Source organism: Pelmatolapia mariae, linkage group LG7, assembly GCF_036321145.2.
Source record: "Pelmatolapia mariae isolate MD_Pm_ZW linkage group LG7, Pm_UMD_F_2, whole genome shotgun sequence".
NCBI lineage: Eukaryota > Metazoa > Chordata > Actinopteri > Cichliformes > Cichlidae > Pelmatolapia > Pelmatolapia mariae.
The window spans coordinates 57,481,263-57,496,798 of record NC_086233.1 but is presented as its reverse complement, the minus strand read 5'-3'; the positions used below and the strand labels follow the sequence as shown (position 1 = coordinate 57,496,798).

The 15,536-nt window shown below is 40.6% G+C and overlaps 1 long non-coding RNA gene across 1 annotated transcript; it reads right to left on the bottom strand.

The window, feature by feature from the left end:
• Window positions 1-6,777: 6,777 nt before the first annotated feature.
• On the bottom strand, window positions 6,778-15,155 carry LOC134632461 (uncharacterized). The gene is made up of 3 exons (XR_010094501.1): window positions 15,053-15,155; window positions 12,959-13,228; window positions 6,778-7,156 (listed from the first exon to the last, which is right to left on the bottom strand). It is a non-coding gene; the product is annotated as an uncharacterized LOC134632461 (long non-coding RNA).
• Window positions 15,156-15,536: the final 381 nt, after the last annotated feature.

Genomic DNA, 15,536 nt, shown 5'->3' with positions numbered 1-15,536 from the left:
TACAACAAATAAAAAAAAGTTTTGTAAGTGTTGATGGAAGCCCCAACCCATGTCCAAAATCTGCCTACTTAATAGATGTTTCTGACTTCAAGTACACTTTCTTTTAGAAAATTAAATGTAATTAAATGCTCTGTTTTATAGCTTCACAATACAGCTGTGGAAGCTGATCACTGTACAGTTAAACAGCTGTTGCAAACCTGAAACCTCTTCTGCTCCATATACTCTGACACTGGACCACAGTGAGGTAGCTTGTCCCTAGTAGTTAAACCTCAGTAATTAAATCAATATTTGCATGCTCACAGAATTTCTAATTTTTTAAAGGAAGGATCAAGAATAGATGCAATTTTAGGTAGATAATTGAACATATGGCTGGAGTGTGTCATTGCATAAAAACACAGATGTTAATTGCAATGATGCAAAAAAAAAAGATTTCTATTATCTGAGATTTTATAATATGCATGAATGTGTGCATAAGGAGCTTTTTACTGCTGAGTACGGTTAAGTACAGGGACCCGTGTGTTCTCAGATCAAGATGTTATTAGAAACAAATTTCTGCTACCCAAATTTGTATCATTGTCTCTTTTGTGAAATGGTATAATTTTACATTTTTGTGCTTTTAACATTAAGAAAATATATTTGGTGGATCTTTTTTGGTAAGAAACTTTAAGTCGTGGCTTTTTAAATTAAAAAATTACAAAAAATAGATGCATTGATAAAAACAAAAACAAAAAAAAAACGCAAAACACTGGTATAATGTACAATTTTACGAAAATGCAACAGAAGAAAAACACTTTAGAATGACACAGTGAAAAGAGAAAAGAGTAATGCAAGAAACACTGCACATCAGGCTTTTTCTAGTTTAAGCAAAAAAGGATTTGCTGTCTGAGGTACAGATTAGCGCTTTTATGAAAGAGAGACAGATGAGGAAATTGTAAATTAAAATGAGACTTAAAGACGTTAGTGTGTGTCTATCTGAATCTCAAGGATTAGCAATATAAAGATCTGTGTCTCTCCCAAACACTCCTCCAGTGGGTGAAACATCACCCTGCTGGTGTCTAGGCATCAGAGGTCTCACAGAGGTGAGTGGGAACAAACAGGGCATGGATGTGGGGATCTAAAGGGGTTCTCTCACTACACTGAGTCTGCTTAGATAGACGTCTGGGACTGTCTGGGTCCTGCACTCCCAGACAGGGGCCCTTTCCACCCATCAGATGCTGTCCACGCCCACCCCCCTCTTCTCCTTGACCTTGACTCTCTGTGACTGTGGCCCTCCAGACAGTCTGGGGTCAAAGGCTAACACAGCAGCCACACATCAGACACGGTTCGAATCCCCTGTGTGTGCATAAATGCTGAATGGCAAATCACCCTAAACCCCGCCTGTTGGAATGTGGCCCTGAATTCCTTCAGAGATGGATCCTGAGACATGAGGGAGAATTATTGTGGCAACATATGAAGTCCATAAAAAACAAAATGCTTCTTTCTGTGCACCCAGCACCAGAAAAAAATGGACTTAATTAAAGCATCAATTTGAAGTTCAAACAGATTTTTTGTCAACATTTACACACTGATTCAAAAATCCACATCGACGCACCTGCCGTGAGTAGCATTTGCAAGCAGCCGTGGTACAGCTTACCTTTCACCTTCGACTGCTGACTCACACCGTCCTCAGCCAATCACAACCAAGCTGCCAGCATGCCACGAAGAGCGGGGAATGGCTGAAGCCTCACGTGGCTTTTTGAAAGATGCCAACCCACACTGCGTGCAGTTCTAATGAGCCTTTCCACGCCTCACTGTGAGCATGCGCACTGACTCAATATGGGTTCATCCCCCCCCCCCCCCCCCCCCACACACACACACACCACCCACTCTTTTCTTCCTTCTCTTGAAGCTTTTGGAATTAATTTCTGTTATAAATCAACACACATATTCTGATCTTCATTGTCTCTCTGCAGCCTAAATGTGTAAATCACCTGATTTCTTCAACAGACATGCTGAAGATTAAGAGCACTTAATCAGCCCCACAAGAGGGAACAAAGCCAGCAGTGGCAGCAGAAGGTTTATCTCTCATTGATTACTGGTCGCAGAGACACAGTAGACATGGACAGTGAAATGTACACATGCAAAATAAGCAAAAAGGCAAAAGGAACATAAAGAATGTATCTCTCTTTCACCCACACACACATAGAAAACTTCGTCACTCATACACTCAGGGAAGGCAGATAGCAGCCATCTTAATAACTGATGCCCCTTCCTTTTATTTCTGTTTTTAAGACCAAAGCTTCTACATAGATTTTGCCTGAATCTGTTTTAAATCATGCAACTGTGAAGTAGAAATCAATACTAAGACAAAGTTATTTAACAAATTGATTTCCAAATGTGATGTAGACTAATTTTTGTTATGAATATTTTTTTTTACCCTATCGCTGAGTTGTAGTTTGAGCCCCTGCTGCCTCTGATTCAGTCACCGTGTTTTATAATTATCCAACGGACGTTCGCCTTTGCATTCTTGCGAGGCTTTGGTTTTATTTCATTTTCGATAAAAGAACCAAATATTCGTTACTCTGAAATCAATTCTATTTTTAAAAATGTTGCCAAAGATTTTAAAAGCTTAATTATTTATTGTGGATTATTTGTAGTGGAAAATACACAGAGGCCTGTATGAGAAGAGAGTTATTGTGTTGTTGTAATGTGAAAAAAGGGGTGGGGGTGAAATTATTTTGCACTAGAGTTTTAGCAATTAACCATCCAAGCGATCTAAGAACAGGAAGCCTTTAAAATACATAATAATAATGATCATAATATTGCACTTAGCTCCAACTCTTTTGTTTTAAATTCATGTTATTGCCTTCCACTTCAAATCCCACCTGACGAGCATTTACGCAGCACGCAGAGTGTAACAGAAGACTGATAGATTACAGAGCAGGTAGAGGCTGGCTCTCAGAGGACCCACACTAGATTACACAGTTCGTCTATTAACTGTATTACAGCACGGGAATGAGCTGCAACAGGAGGCGGGACATGATGGTCTTACGCACGAATCAAGAGCAGCACTGCAGCAGCAAACACTAATGCCAAGTCGTAAAAATTAAAATGAACCTGACGTCAGTTACTAACTAACAACAACAATTTAATGTGCTCAAATACAAATATGAGCACATTAAATCCTTAAAAAAAGTAAAAATAAGAAAGAAACCTACGTTTTCGTATGTTTTTTTTTTTTTTTTTTTAGGTTTTTAGGTTTACAGTTTATAAATTAAAGATTACAATCAGCTAATAATTAGCTAATATTTTTTTAAACTATTACCATAATAATAGCAGGACTGTTGAGAGATTCCTGCAGCAGCCTGATGCAGCAAAATCCCCTAATCAATGTAACAATAAATTTAACAGAAATAAATAAATACAAACAAACACAGACCATTTGAGTGAAGGCCTTCGTTTTTCTACATAAGGATTTATGAGCGATGTATTATGTATGTTTATTTTGATATTATGGCTTGAAAACATTTTTACTTCCAGGAGCAGTGGGCTCGGTCAGGGCGCAGTGCGCTCCTCTGCACTGCTGAGCGTCATTGATTGCGTCGATATTTGATACAGCCCCACAGGCTTACTGCATGATCCAGATTCAGAGGATTATTTTTCATTGCGTTTAAATTTTATTTAAAAAGATTTTTAATTGTGTTAACTGAACCTTAGAGTCTCACTTAACTTTGGTGAGAAATTATTTAGACACACGCATTTCATACAAAACAATACACAATGCTTCAGATGGGCTGCCAACCAAGAGCTAAATAAGTTGAGTAATATTTCGATGTTTTTCCATGTTATTTACAAGTTTATTGTAGCTAAATATGTGGTAGAAAAAATATAATAAATAAAGTATACTGTTGAAGTGTGAAGAACATGTGTTTTGCTTAAATAAAATAGTACCTCCATATTCTCGACTATCTGAGAAATCCAAATCAGTTTGGTTGAAGCATCAGCTCCTTGGAGGAGGAACCAATTGATTACAAAGCGACTCAGACACATTGGAAGGAGAAAGGGCCCTCTGTTGTTTCAAACCAGCTCCTCTAACTTCCCAGAGTGTAGGGGCCCAGAGACAGGGCTGTGTGTGCCTGCAGTAAATGGCTGCACAGTGACTCCTCTGAAGCAGCAGTGGGGTGGGTGGCGAGGAAAGACTTTTAGGATACATTAAATCAGCCTGATTAGAAGTTTAGGCAAGGGCGAGGCTCGGGTCTGGCTGAAAGGCTGCCGGGTAGCCCCTTGAGTGATACTATTCACATCCTGGGAGAAAGGTCAGTGTCAGAGAAGTTCACAGGCCCCATCTCCTTTCTTATGCTAAAGGATCATACACATAGGGCTCATTCACAGGCTGGAAAGGCATAAACAGCTCCTACCAACTCTAACTTTCCCTCCAAAATGTTTGGATTCCTCATCATGAGCAGTGAAGTCCTGCATCACAGCTTCTCTCCCTTAAAGGAGCAGCATGTGAGAATGTTGCTATGAAATAAAAGTTGAATATGATGTTATTTTTATGGAAATCTGCAGAAAAAATATAGAATTTATATCTTTAATCTTTATATTTTATTTTCTCTTCTGACATGAGAGGAACAGGCTGTTGTTTTTATTATATAGTGTTCAAATTCCTTTTTTGTGTTAACATTATTTATTAACTTCTTCATGCATTTCATTTTCTGTCTCAACTCCACTGGTCACTTGGGAATAGCAGGAAATAGCCACTTAATTAGCGGCCCTTGACCTTTGGTTCTGGCTAAAGCTGTTTTTGACCTCAGCATCTCTCCGGCCTGTTTATTGTCCTCTGGGGGACTGCCCAGATCGTGACCCCTGACCCCTGCTGACATGGGACTTCACCAACAGGTCCCTGACCGGCTGTCCCACCTCACAGGACATTCATCAAAAAGCAATATTTACCCCGAGCAACAGATTCAAGCAAGACGTTACCTCTGCAGAAGGATGATGTGGATACTGAATGTGCCACAATTATTCTCTGAGCTCTCTCATGTTTGTTTGCAGGGAGGAAACATAAAGCACACATTTGCAGGGTATGTAGGGTAAACCCAGCAGAATATGAAACATTTTTAATGATGAAAATCATGGCAGTGTAACAGTTTTTACAACATCATTTGAACATTTGTGCTTTCCTTCCATCCAGGCTCTACAGAGGCTGATTTCGCTAATTGGGTTCCATTCATCCAGGGAGGGGGAACTAATCACCAAAATCAGCCGCTGTAGTGTTTAGATGGATTGAAAACATGCTGACTCCTGTGTGGGGCTCCATGAGTGAGAACTGCACTGCCATGTGATGTTAGATTTGAGGAGATGGGTAAGAAAACAGCGCTGTCACAAGCTATTCACAAGCAAGTAACTGTATAATTACAGAATTTACTGCAAGATGTTTGTATCCGCACTTTAGCCCATTTGTTTTCTCACACTAGTCTATACATTATTCATTAGACTACCTTTATTTTTATTTTCTAAGTGTCATGTTTAATATATACAGTATAAATAGATGATTTATTATATGGGTTAGAAGCAGGTATTCTGGCTTAGCAGCTTAGCTCTGTATTCCTGTTTATATTTCTGCTGCTGTGACACCTGCATATAGGATCAATAACTTTTTTAAAACATACAATTAAAATCAAGCTTTTTTTTCTTTTTTTATCAGTCTTTTATGAATTTTAATTGTTTCATCACTGCTTTTGAAATTGAAATAAGTGTCATTCATTCATCCACTTTAAAACAATAATAGTCTGGTAATTTCAAAAGATTATATACATATTATATCGTTTTAAAATTTGTATTAGAAAATAATGCAATATAATACAGTCAGAAGATTAAAGTGAAAGGCGAATGGAGCAATGATGTTATTCGTGTTTATTTAGTTATTAGTCAAGTACATTAAATTGCAAAAAGAAGTTATTCACAACTCAGTTGTTGAAACTAATGAGCATGTCTGTATTTTTTTGTTCTTTTTTTCTGTCACTTCTAAGCGTTTTGTTTGTTTCACAAAGCGTGGAAATAATCCCCTGCTGACCCCGCGCGTGTCCATCTGTTGTTTGACTCCGGACAGAGATCAGTCGGACACTGATTGAGGTCCGACTGACACCCGGACGGCTTGTAATACCCCCCCCCCCCCCCCCCCAAAAAAAACTGATTAATTGTCCAAACGTGGCTGTGGCCTTCACTCACACTTAAAACTCAGACGCGCTTAAATTTACACCTACATTTTTATTGCACTGATTTAGACCTTTAACTATTCTTAGAACACAAGGCAAATGTGTGGGTGAAATGTTTCAAATAAAATCCATTTGATAAATAAAATATGAAGGCTATTGTTATTAATATATTGTGTTTAATAGCGGACAGGGTCGTTTTGGCCACTGAGTTTTTCGGCTGATGAACTTTTCATTCCCACACACGGTGCTTTGTCTGCTCCTCCTAATTAAAACTTAATGCGGGGTCACTCAAACACCTTCTCACGAGAGAGAGCGAGCGAGCGAGCGAGAGAAAGAGAGAGAGGGACCTTATAAATATGTGTGTGTTTCGTGTTTTATTTTCCCAGCTCTGTAATAATCCAGCCTCACAATATGGTCCTTCCTCGCCTATCGGATCACCAAAATAAAGCACGGTGTTGCTCGAAAACAAGAGTCAAACACAGGGGTAATGTTTTCCTATTATTTTATTATATTATTTAAGTAACTGTTACTGACAGGATATTAATAATAAAATAATCTATATTTATTAAAAATACACTTTAGACATATTAAAATAAAATATTTAATTAATTAAAAAAAGCAGGCATTTACTGTGAAAATATACAAACATTATTTAGTGGGAAAAAAGTGATTTATTAACAGTTTTTAAACAAAGACATCAGTATAAACATGTCAAATCATATATGGCATTACATTTACAGTGTCTTAAAATAGGGTTTTGTTGTTTTTTTTTGCTTAACAGAGGCCTTGATCTTGAATAATGTGTTTCATAGTAAACCTGCTGTTTATACTTTATTTCGATGATACACTCAGGTTTCAGTTTCGTTAAATTTTATATTCTATTAGGACAACAGTCTGATGAGTTTTCTTCCACGCCGTCAGAGTCCTACAGAGTGCAGAGATGCAGGTCCTGTCCCATCCTGAGGAAGAAAGCATGGAGGGAATCATTAGCATGAGAATCGAACTTGGCTCCATAAACTCTTCTGCCCTGAATGAGAGTAACGTTTCACATTTTGGGTGCAAAAAGCAAAGTGAAGGTATTCTTGGAAACAGTCTCGATTTAGGAACACATTCCACTGACAACATAATATGAAAATGTGCTAGTTTTGTCATGAGCTAGTACGTTAAGCATTCATAATTAAAAGCTTTATTTGTAGAGCATTTTCAGAGCTTACAAAATGCTGAGCAGTCATTAAAAACAGCAAACATTTACAATAAAACAAATTAACCCAAAGAACAAAGGGCCACTGGGTAAAACAACACATAAAAAGGGTAAATAACATCCCCATATTAAAACGAGTCTGTGGGGAAACATTTAAGAATAAAATCTGATAATGATTCTGCAAACCAACGCAGCTCTTTGGTTATTCCAAAGGTTGATGAGTCTGTTTTGCCAATAGTGAATTTGTTGTGCATGATTTCTTTTTTCTTTCTTTTTTTAATTTATACATTAAAGATTGTAAGCAGTGTCTCAGAAAAACAAACTTCCTTTTCATGCACTGTTAAAAAAAAGAAAAAGACCCCTGTGCTCTGCATGTTGTTCTTCTCTTCCATTTGCAGGCTGTATGCATGAAGGGATCTTAAGGCTTTTATCCCTACAGGGAACCAGCCCGAACTCTTTCTCTGTCAATTTCCACCCACTCCCCAATTCAGATGAGCCCTTTCTCCCACCAACCCCACAATGAAGGATTTGTCCTCGTTCTCTTTGTCCACCTCTGATATCTTTTTTTTGACTGCTCCCTCTCTGCAGACAGCATGCAGCGTATGCAAATAGGAGCTCTTTTATTCGCGAGACCCCTCCCCTGAATGAATGCAACCTTAAATGAGGCCACACTTGCGCACGCTCACAGAGGGGGCACGGAACATGCACATAGTACAATCAGTGGATTTGCATGCCCACTCTGACACGCAGTCACTCAAACATCAAACACTGACCATTTCAAATGAGCAGACACAGAAATATACATCGCAACAGATTATTTTATCCACAGGTTTATCCAAAGAGATCAATAACTCATGGGTTGGGTTGAGGTTGGGGCCACAGAAGATGATTTTCACCGTTATTAATTAGATCACAGTCTTACATGCAAAGTTGGAGATTGCACAGACATTGCCTTGTAAGAACAACAATAGTGAGGCTTAAGCGAAACGGAAACATGCACTATGTGCATCTGTATAGTGTGTTGTCTGCTCACAAGCGATGCTTTGTTTGCTGTGTAATTTCACTATATGACAATACGCTGGATATTTTTTGTTTTTTAGTGAAATGTTTTCTCTGCGGACTTCTTCTGACTGCAGGGAGCACGTTTTATTTGAAGAGCTCTGTTTGCAACGTAGGATTGGTTTCCTTTCTCACAAGTGCTTTATCACAGTATTTGTATATTGGGTGACATGCACACATGCGCACGCTAACACACACACACACACACACAATGAGACAGAAGAAGTCTAACAGAATGTGCAGAGGAAGAGGTGGAGACTCAAAAGATTGGATGAATTATAACAGCGTCTGATGAACATAAAGCATTCTCTCACAACGAACATTCCCAAGCTGGCCCGTGCCATCTGTGAGTGTGTGTGAATGAGTTAGAGCTTGTGTGCATGTGTGTGTATCATGGGGGGGGGTTTGACGTCTGCTGGACAGCTCTGACAGTTCGGCCTTTTCAGCCTTACATTACTGAGCCGACCGGCCTCTTTCCCATAGCAACACTAACAGAGGTCAAAGGCTATGTACCCCGCACCCACCACCACCACCTCCTCCTCCTCCTCTTGTACTCCGGGGTGGTCACAGACACTCTTAACTCCCTGACCGGCTACAGACAGAGCGGTCGCAACCATGAACTTGAACTTGACTTGATTTCTGACACAGAGTTGGGGTCGTACAGCCATTTTGCATCAGACGCTGTACTCTGCACTTTCTTTTTCTCTTTTTGCTTTTGCCTGTATCAAACTGGCACATGGTACTACTGAATAAAATTACATTCACAAAAAAAAGAGGTCACTCCAAGGATTCAATGTAATTCTCCTCAACCCAGAACCTCATCTACTGATATGATTACAAAGGCCCACTGTATTAAAGGCTCAGTCACCTAATTCTCCCCTGCTTTTATTGGAGCATACAGGACCCCTACTCAGGGGTGCCACGGCTAACAGACGTAATCTGCAAAGCCTTGGATGTAGAAACTTCTCTCCATCTTGCTCTAAGATACTTAGCATTGGGCTTTGTGCAAGATTACTCTCTGCCAAAGTTGCATTAAAGAGTCCCAATGAGCCTCGCTTGACCCACATTGGACCTCATCCAAGACTATGGGCGGCCCATGAGCTGTGCTTTATACACCACAGCAGAGCCGTTAAAACATTAATACTGTCCACACATAGTGAAGAGGTAACCCAGGAGCTATATGGTATTAACATTTTATCGCTACTATGGCTACGGCGCTGAACTCACACAGAATAGGAAGTGAGCACCGGCTACTGTCACTTCATCATGTCATACATTATAATTTCCCTGCACTGAAAATCCCACATAGGAAAAGCAATACATAGTTAATAATGAATAACAGAAGGAGGAAAGGAAGGAAAGGTAATCATCTCTATTCTGCCATTTTCTTGAGGGGAAATACATTTTTCTGTCAAATTTAAAGTTATGTACAAGTAGAAGGAATGGAAGAATGAAGAATGAATATTTAAGTATCTACAGTGTGCCAAGGAAGATTCGGGGACCTTTATATCCTAAATCCTCCCGACACCGTGTCAGAGCTGCTGACCTCACTCTTCAGCTGCTCTCATTTCAGACCATCTTGATTGAAAACTCTTTGTTTCCGAGACGATTAAAACCACGCGAGTCTTTAGCGGTTTCACTATCTAAATCAACATTTGCATTTTTTTTCCCATCACTTATTTTTTGCTCATTTGCAATCACCTCATGTTATCCCCCCTCCGCACCACATTGCGTTTAGTAAGAATTACAGCTCTTAATAATCATTAGACAAAGAAATATTCTGTGTGCATTTGTGCATGCTGCTCATTTTTAACACCCTCCAAGTACTAGTAAAAGCTGTTTACATCTACAGCACTTCTGGTATTAAGCGCAAATACATTTTCCTGACTTATTTGCTTCAGTCACCCCCTCTATTTGACCATGCTGTCTGTGCCGACTGCTGCGGCTATCACATACAAATTGATAGCCCTCCTTACTCTTTTCAAGCACACACACACACACTCTTCCGTCTTCGATGCCCAGCTCCTCGCAGCTGCAGATGGCTTTAATGTGGCACTGCACAGGCTAGCACAAGCTAACTTCCTCAGTAAATGCAGATGGTGGCTCAAACATGGCTGCCCATGTGCTACACCTGCTGCCTCCTTTTCATGCACGCATATACATTTAGCTCCAGTGTCTTTAACCTTCTCTTGATAACCCAATCTTTACCTTTGTTTTTAAAAAAAAAAAAAAAAAAAACCCAATTTCATCATCATTCCCCTCCTTGCTCCTCTGTTTCCCCTAATGTGTCATGGAGATGTGCAATGGAGACATAGCGTTAAGCAAGCTATAGTGTCTCCAAAATGATTTTTTTTTTCACAGTGCTTCCTCTCTTCTGTCAAACCTGCCTGAAGCAATATGCTGTATATCACAGATGAGCAGCACAAATGCAATTATAAAGACAGCTCTGAGTCTTTTATATGAATAAAGAGAGGGAATAATCTTTTGACATGTGGGCTGCACATGCCTTACACATCTTGTGGAGGCACACGTACAGTATGAGGCTCATTAATAATCATTATCCGCGGGTTACATCATTCAGCTTTCGAGAGCACACCCATCGCCTTAGCTGAGTCATTCGCCGTGATATGTTGTGCCACCAATTGTCTTGCAGGATTTCTTTTTTCTTTTTTTTTTTACAAACTGAGAGCAGCCTGAGTTTGTAGACGGTGTTTGCATTAACTCTCATCCACATAGGAAATTAAGATAAGATAAAGGAGTGCAAGGCAGAGGAAGTGACACACTGTGAGGGTTTAAATCTTTAATCAAATCAAATTCTTAATGTAAAAAAATAAATAAAAATGAAAATGAATTGTTGTCTCCAATATGATCTAAAGACAGGCTATGGTTTTACATGTGACAGGGTATAGGCCTCATGCTTGGGAAATCCCTCTCATTTAGCACAAAATACAGCATCTCCATGTCTTTCAGACATGGAGGGGAGGCTGAATAGACTAATGAACAGTCAGGTGGCACTCCAGGGCCTGAACTACACCCCCACCCCCCATCACACACATATCAAACCCACATACACTTGCACACACATTAAAACTCAGTGGCTCGTCCGACCCCGGTGATCTGCACGACAGTCTAATGTCTCAGGCATCTGCTCATGTCTAGTCTGGAGGGTCTTTCCCACCCTGCCCCCAAGCCCAGGTCCACCGCACCACCAGTTCCCACAATAGTGGGAAAGCAGGCTTTTCGAGGGGGAATGGGTAGGGAGTGGGGGGGGTGGCAGCAGCTATTGAGGTGGGGTGGGGTGAGAAAGAACGGGGTTGAATGATAATGTGAAAACGCACGGTGCTGTTCATTAACACACGAGCACTGCAGCTGCACATGTTGGCCCTGCACACACACGCTCACGTGTCTCTTTTTCTGCTCCAGGTCGCTGCCGGAGTCACCAGGGGTACAGGGCAGCTCTACGCCATGATGAGGACGCTTTTCCGGGCGTGCGCGTGTAGGGTTACAGGCTTGGAGCTGCTGCCGATTTGGATTGCTCTGCACTTACACTGATATTTAGCAGTGTCATTTTGCCCTTGTCAGATTTTGGAAGACGTTTTTAGCCTTCCTGTTAACTAAAGTTTCTAATCACATGCAAGCACTGAAGCAGTACAATTACACCAGAAAGAGCTGTAATCAGTATTAAACGCCGAGCGCTAATGCTTAAATTTATATATGAGCTCTTCAATCAGCGTTAACAGTTATAATAAGGTATGTTCACTGCCCCATTTCTTATTTCTCAAAACTTACATGCAAGTGCAGTGTCTGCACTGCAACATGAATGATAAAATATCAGTATTACACACAAGGAACTGCTTCGTAAACCCGAATATTTTCAGACTGTAAATTTAATTGTTAAACTCTAATGCTTTTACTTTTAAAGACAGTCGTGTGATCACCCACAGGAGAAATATCAGGATCCCCGCTCGTCTCCTCCTCAGATTTTCACCACACTAAGACGCTTAAAGATACTGTGCTAAATATCACGATGCAAATTTCCTAACAAAAGCCGTTTTGCATGAATTAATCTCCGAGGTTTGTCAGGTGGAAACACGCCGTACACCACTGCCTGGTGTGCATCAGGGAGTAAAGAAGCACCATGACAGGAGAGGATGGCAGGTTTCCTTCAACCAGTGCCAGCTCATTAATTTTGTTTGCTACCCAGCAACCCCCCCACCCCTCCCTTCCACCATCAACTACCACCACCCTTCTTCACCCACCACCCTCACATCACCCCTTAACTGCTAATTAGCAGGAGCTGAAGAAAGCAGAAAAGGGAGAGGCCATGTGTGACTGGGGAGGAAATGGGAAACTCTTCTTTCCCCTCATCCCTCATCCTTCGTCCTGTTCCCTTCCCCCATCTCTCTCTCACACACAGACACAGTCACACTTCCCACCTCCTGGCCACCATCACCACCACCATTACCACTGGTACCCAACAGAAAGCTATGATGCAGCTCACCTCATGTGCCAGCCCAGCCATTTTAGGTGTCACGGCAAACATCTCCCAAGATGGCTCCTCTGTGCAAGCCCTTACTCCGGCAGGGTATCCGGCAGGGTCTTTGTCCCCCTCCTGGCAGAGGCCAAGCGCCCACATTGGCAGTGCAGATGGCATCAGGGGCTCTCGGGCAAAAAAGGGGCGAAGGTGGGAGAGGGGAGGTCCTTTCTTTTTATTTTCTTCTAATGGTGGATCCTTTCAGGAATCCCACAGCTTTCAGTGTTATTCAGAAGCCTGCAATACGAGCAGAAAAATAGAAAAGAGAGGAGTAAAATATGAAAAGTGCTTTACACATTTTAAAGTATCACTATAGCTAAACACGGCCTACTGTACATACTGTAAACAAGCATAAATCAGTCAGCTATGGAAACTTTAAAAGCTTTCACCAGCTTTGCTTCTTCATAGCCCAGTCCCATCTCTTGTCATGCTTGTGTGTTTTTGTATGTTTTTGCCATAAAGCCACCAAGAGAATCCTTCATATTATACAAAGTACAAAGGTTAAATCAAGAATTCCTTGGACCATCCCATATATAAAGCCTCAAGTGTTTTTATTCCTTTTCACTAAGGAGGCACGTCATGTTCACACGCTACCTATAACAGGGAAAGCTCTGGAAAAGACTTGGACCACGGCCTTTTCACATATCCAATATCTCGTTGTGAAACGCAGCAATTAGCCGCATTTGACCGCAAGCTCTACAGCAATAGGTAGTTAACAGAATGAATGAAAACTCATCTCACTTTGGTGCTCTTTAGGCTTTAGAGGCATTCTCAGGGTTGAGCGTATGCACCGAACAGCGCTGAAGTACCAAGTTGAAAAGTTCAGCTCCTGTCTACAGGATGGCCCTGGCCTTCTCATTGAGGCGAGACACAATGTATCCCAAAGGCTCTGCGATTTGCTACAGCTTTAAATACAGACACCAAGTGTTTTTATTAGCAGGGTGCTACACCACTCAACGGCATTATTAGAAGTCCTGCTGGAACAAAGCATTAGCTTCCCCTTTCTTTCCCCTGAATGAAGTTAGAATCGGAACTGCGTGTTGTGTTTAAAATAAATGGCAAATACTCTTCAGCGAAGGACAAAAGTAAATGAATGACAAAGTAGAGGGTAAATTGTAAAAGATCACAACCCACTCACTATAGGCTTCCAGGGGAACATGCCAGTGTATCCTGAAGCAGGTACTTTAAGAGGAATATTGGAGGTCCTCAAGAATGAAAATAATAATAATAAGTGTGGTTTAATAAGTGCAATTAATAATAAGTAAAGTTATTTGACTCTGTGCTGTGATAATGTGATGTGTTTTTACAGAAAGAGGTAAGAAGAGCACAAATGAATAATGACTGAATTCCATTTAGCTGTAGTTTCAGGGTCCTGGTAGTATGACCTGTTCGCCTGTTCACCTTTCCTGCTACGACCTCCCTTCTTATTAGACTGGATTTTTAAAATACTGTTAATTAATTTTTTGGCAATAAAGTTTTTCTCACATGATGCTTTACTGACATCAGTGGACCAATGCCTGCGAATGGTGTAATTTTGGGTCTTTGAGTCTCTACTGCTCCCCATCCAGCCACTGGGTGACCTGCTTTACATTCAACACCATGTTGCAAAGGACCTGAATAGACAACCCTGAAACAGGCTCAATTCTTAAAGCTCATATGAACCCTCAGGTTACACTGAGGGTTCATATTAGTCATATTAGTTATTTCCATAAGTTTAAAGGTAAAAGATGCCTGGGGGTAGAGTCCTGATTGAGATGTTAGATCATTTTATTTGCAATTGTGGCTGTTTTTATATAGTAGGTTAAAAAATTAAAATATAAATTAAAAGTAGTATTGTTAGAAAATTGTTTTTCTACTCCACTACCATAAAATAAAGGTTGTACGAAACTGACATATGCTACAATGGAAGGCCCCCAAATGCACTGGTTATAGGTGAGAGAAACTCCTTATAAATTTAAATTCAGCACCAAAATCTTACTTTACACACTTCTAGTAAAACATTTTGTTGCCTATTTAATTCACGAGTATTATGACCAGCCTCAAAGCAGAACGTTTTCTTACCTGTTGGAGGTGAACTTCAAAATCCAACTTGGTGACTCTAAAGCCGGAGTGCCCTTTTCTTTCGGGTACGCACACACGGTTACGGAAGTCATTTCTACTTTCGGTTATCTAGCTTTATGACAGGTATTTAACACTCATACAGCTAGATAACCAAAGACAAAAACAGACCCCCTCTCTCACACTCTCTGATGCTGTAGCCCGACATGATGCTGGCGTGATATCTAGAAGGAGGTGAAGCTGCATTAGTAGGCCCGTAATATTCAAAAATACACTCCCAGATCATTTCTGCATCTTTATATTAAAATAAAAAAAGGAGCAAAAGCTATCGTCTCTACATGGAGTAAAAGATGCATGAAACGCCGCATGTGCACGATAGGAGGATATGCACTGTCTTTATGCTGACATATGTTGGTGATTTAAGAAGCCGACACACATTTCTTGTCCTGCCGTGATAAGGTGTCTGTTTGAAGGCCTGCTTAATACT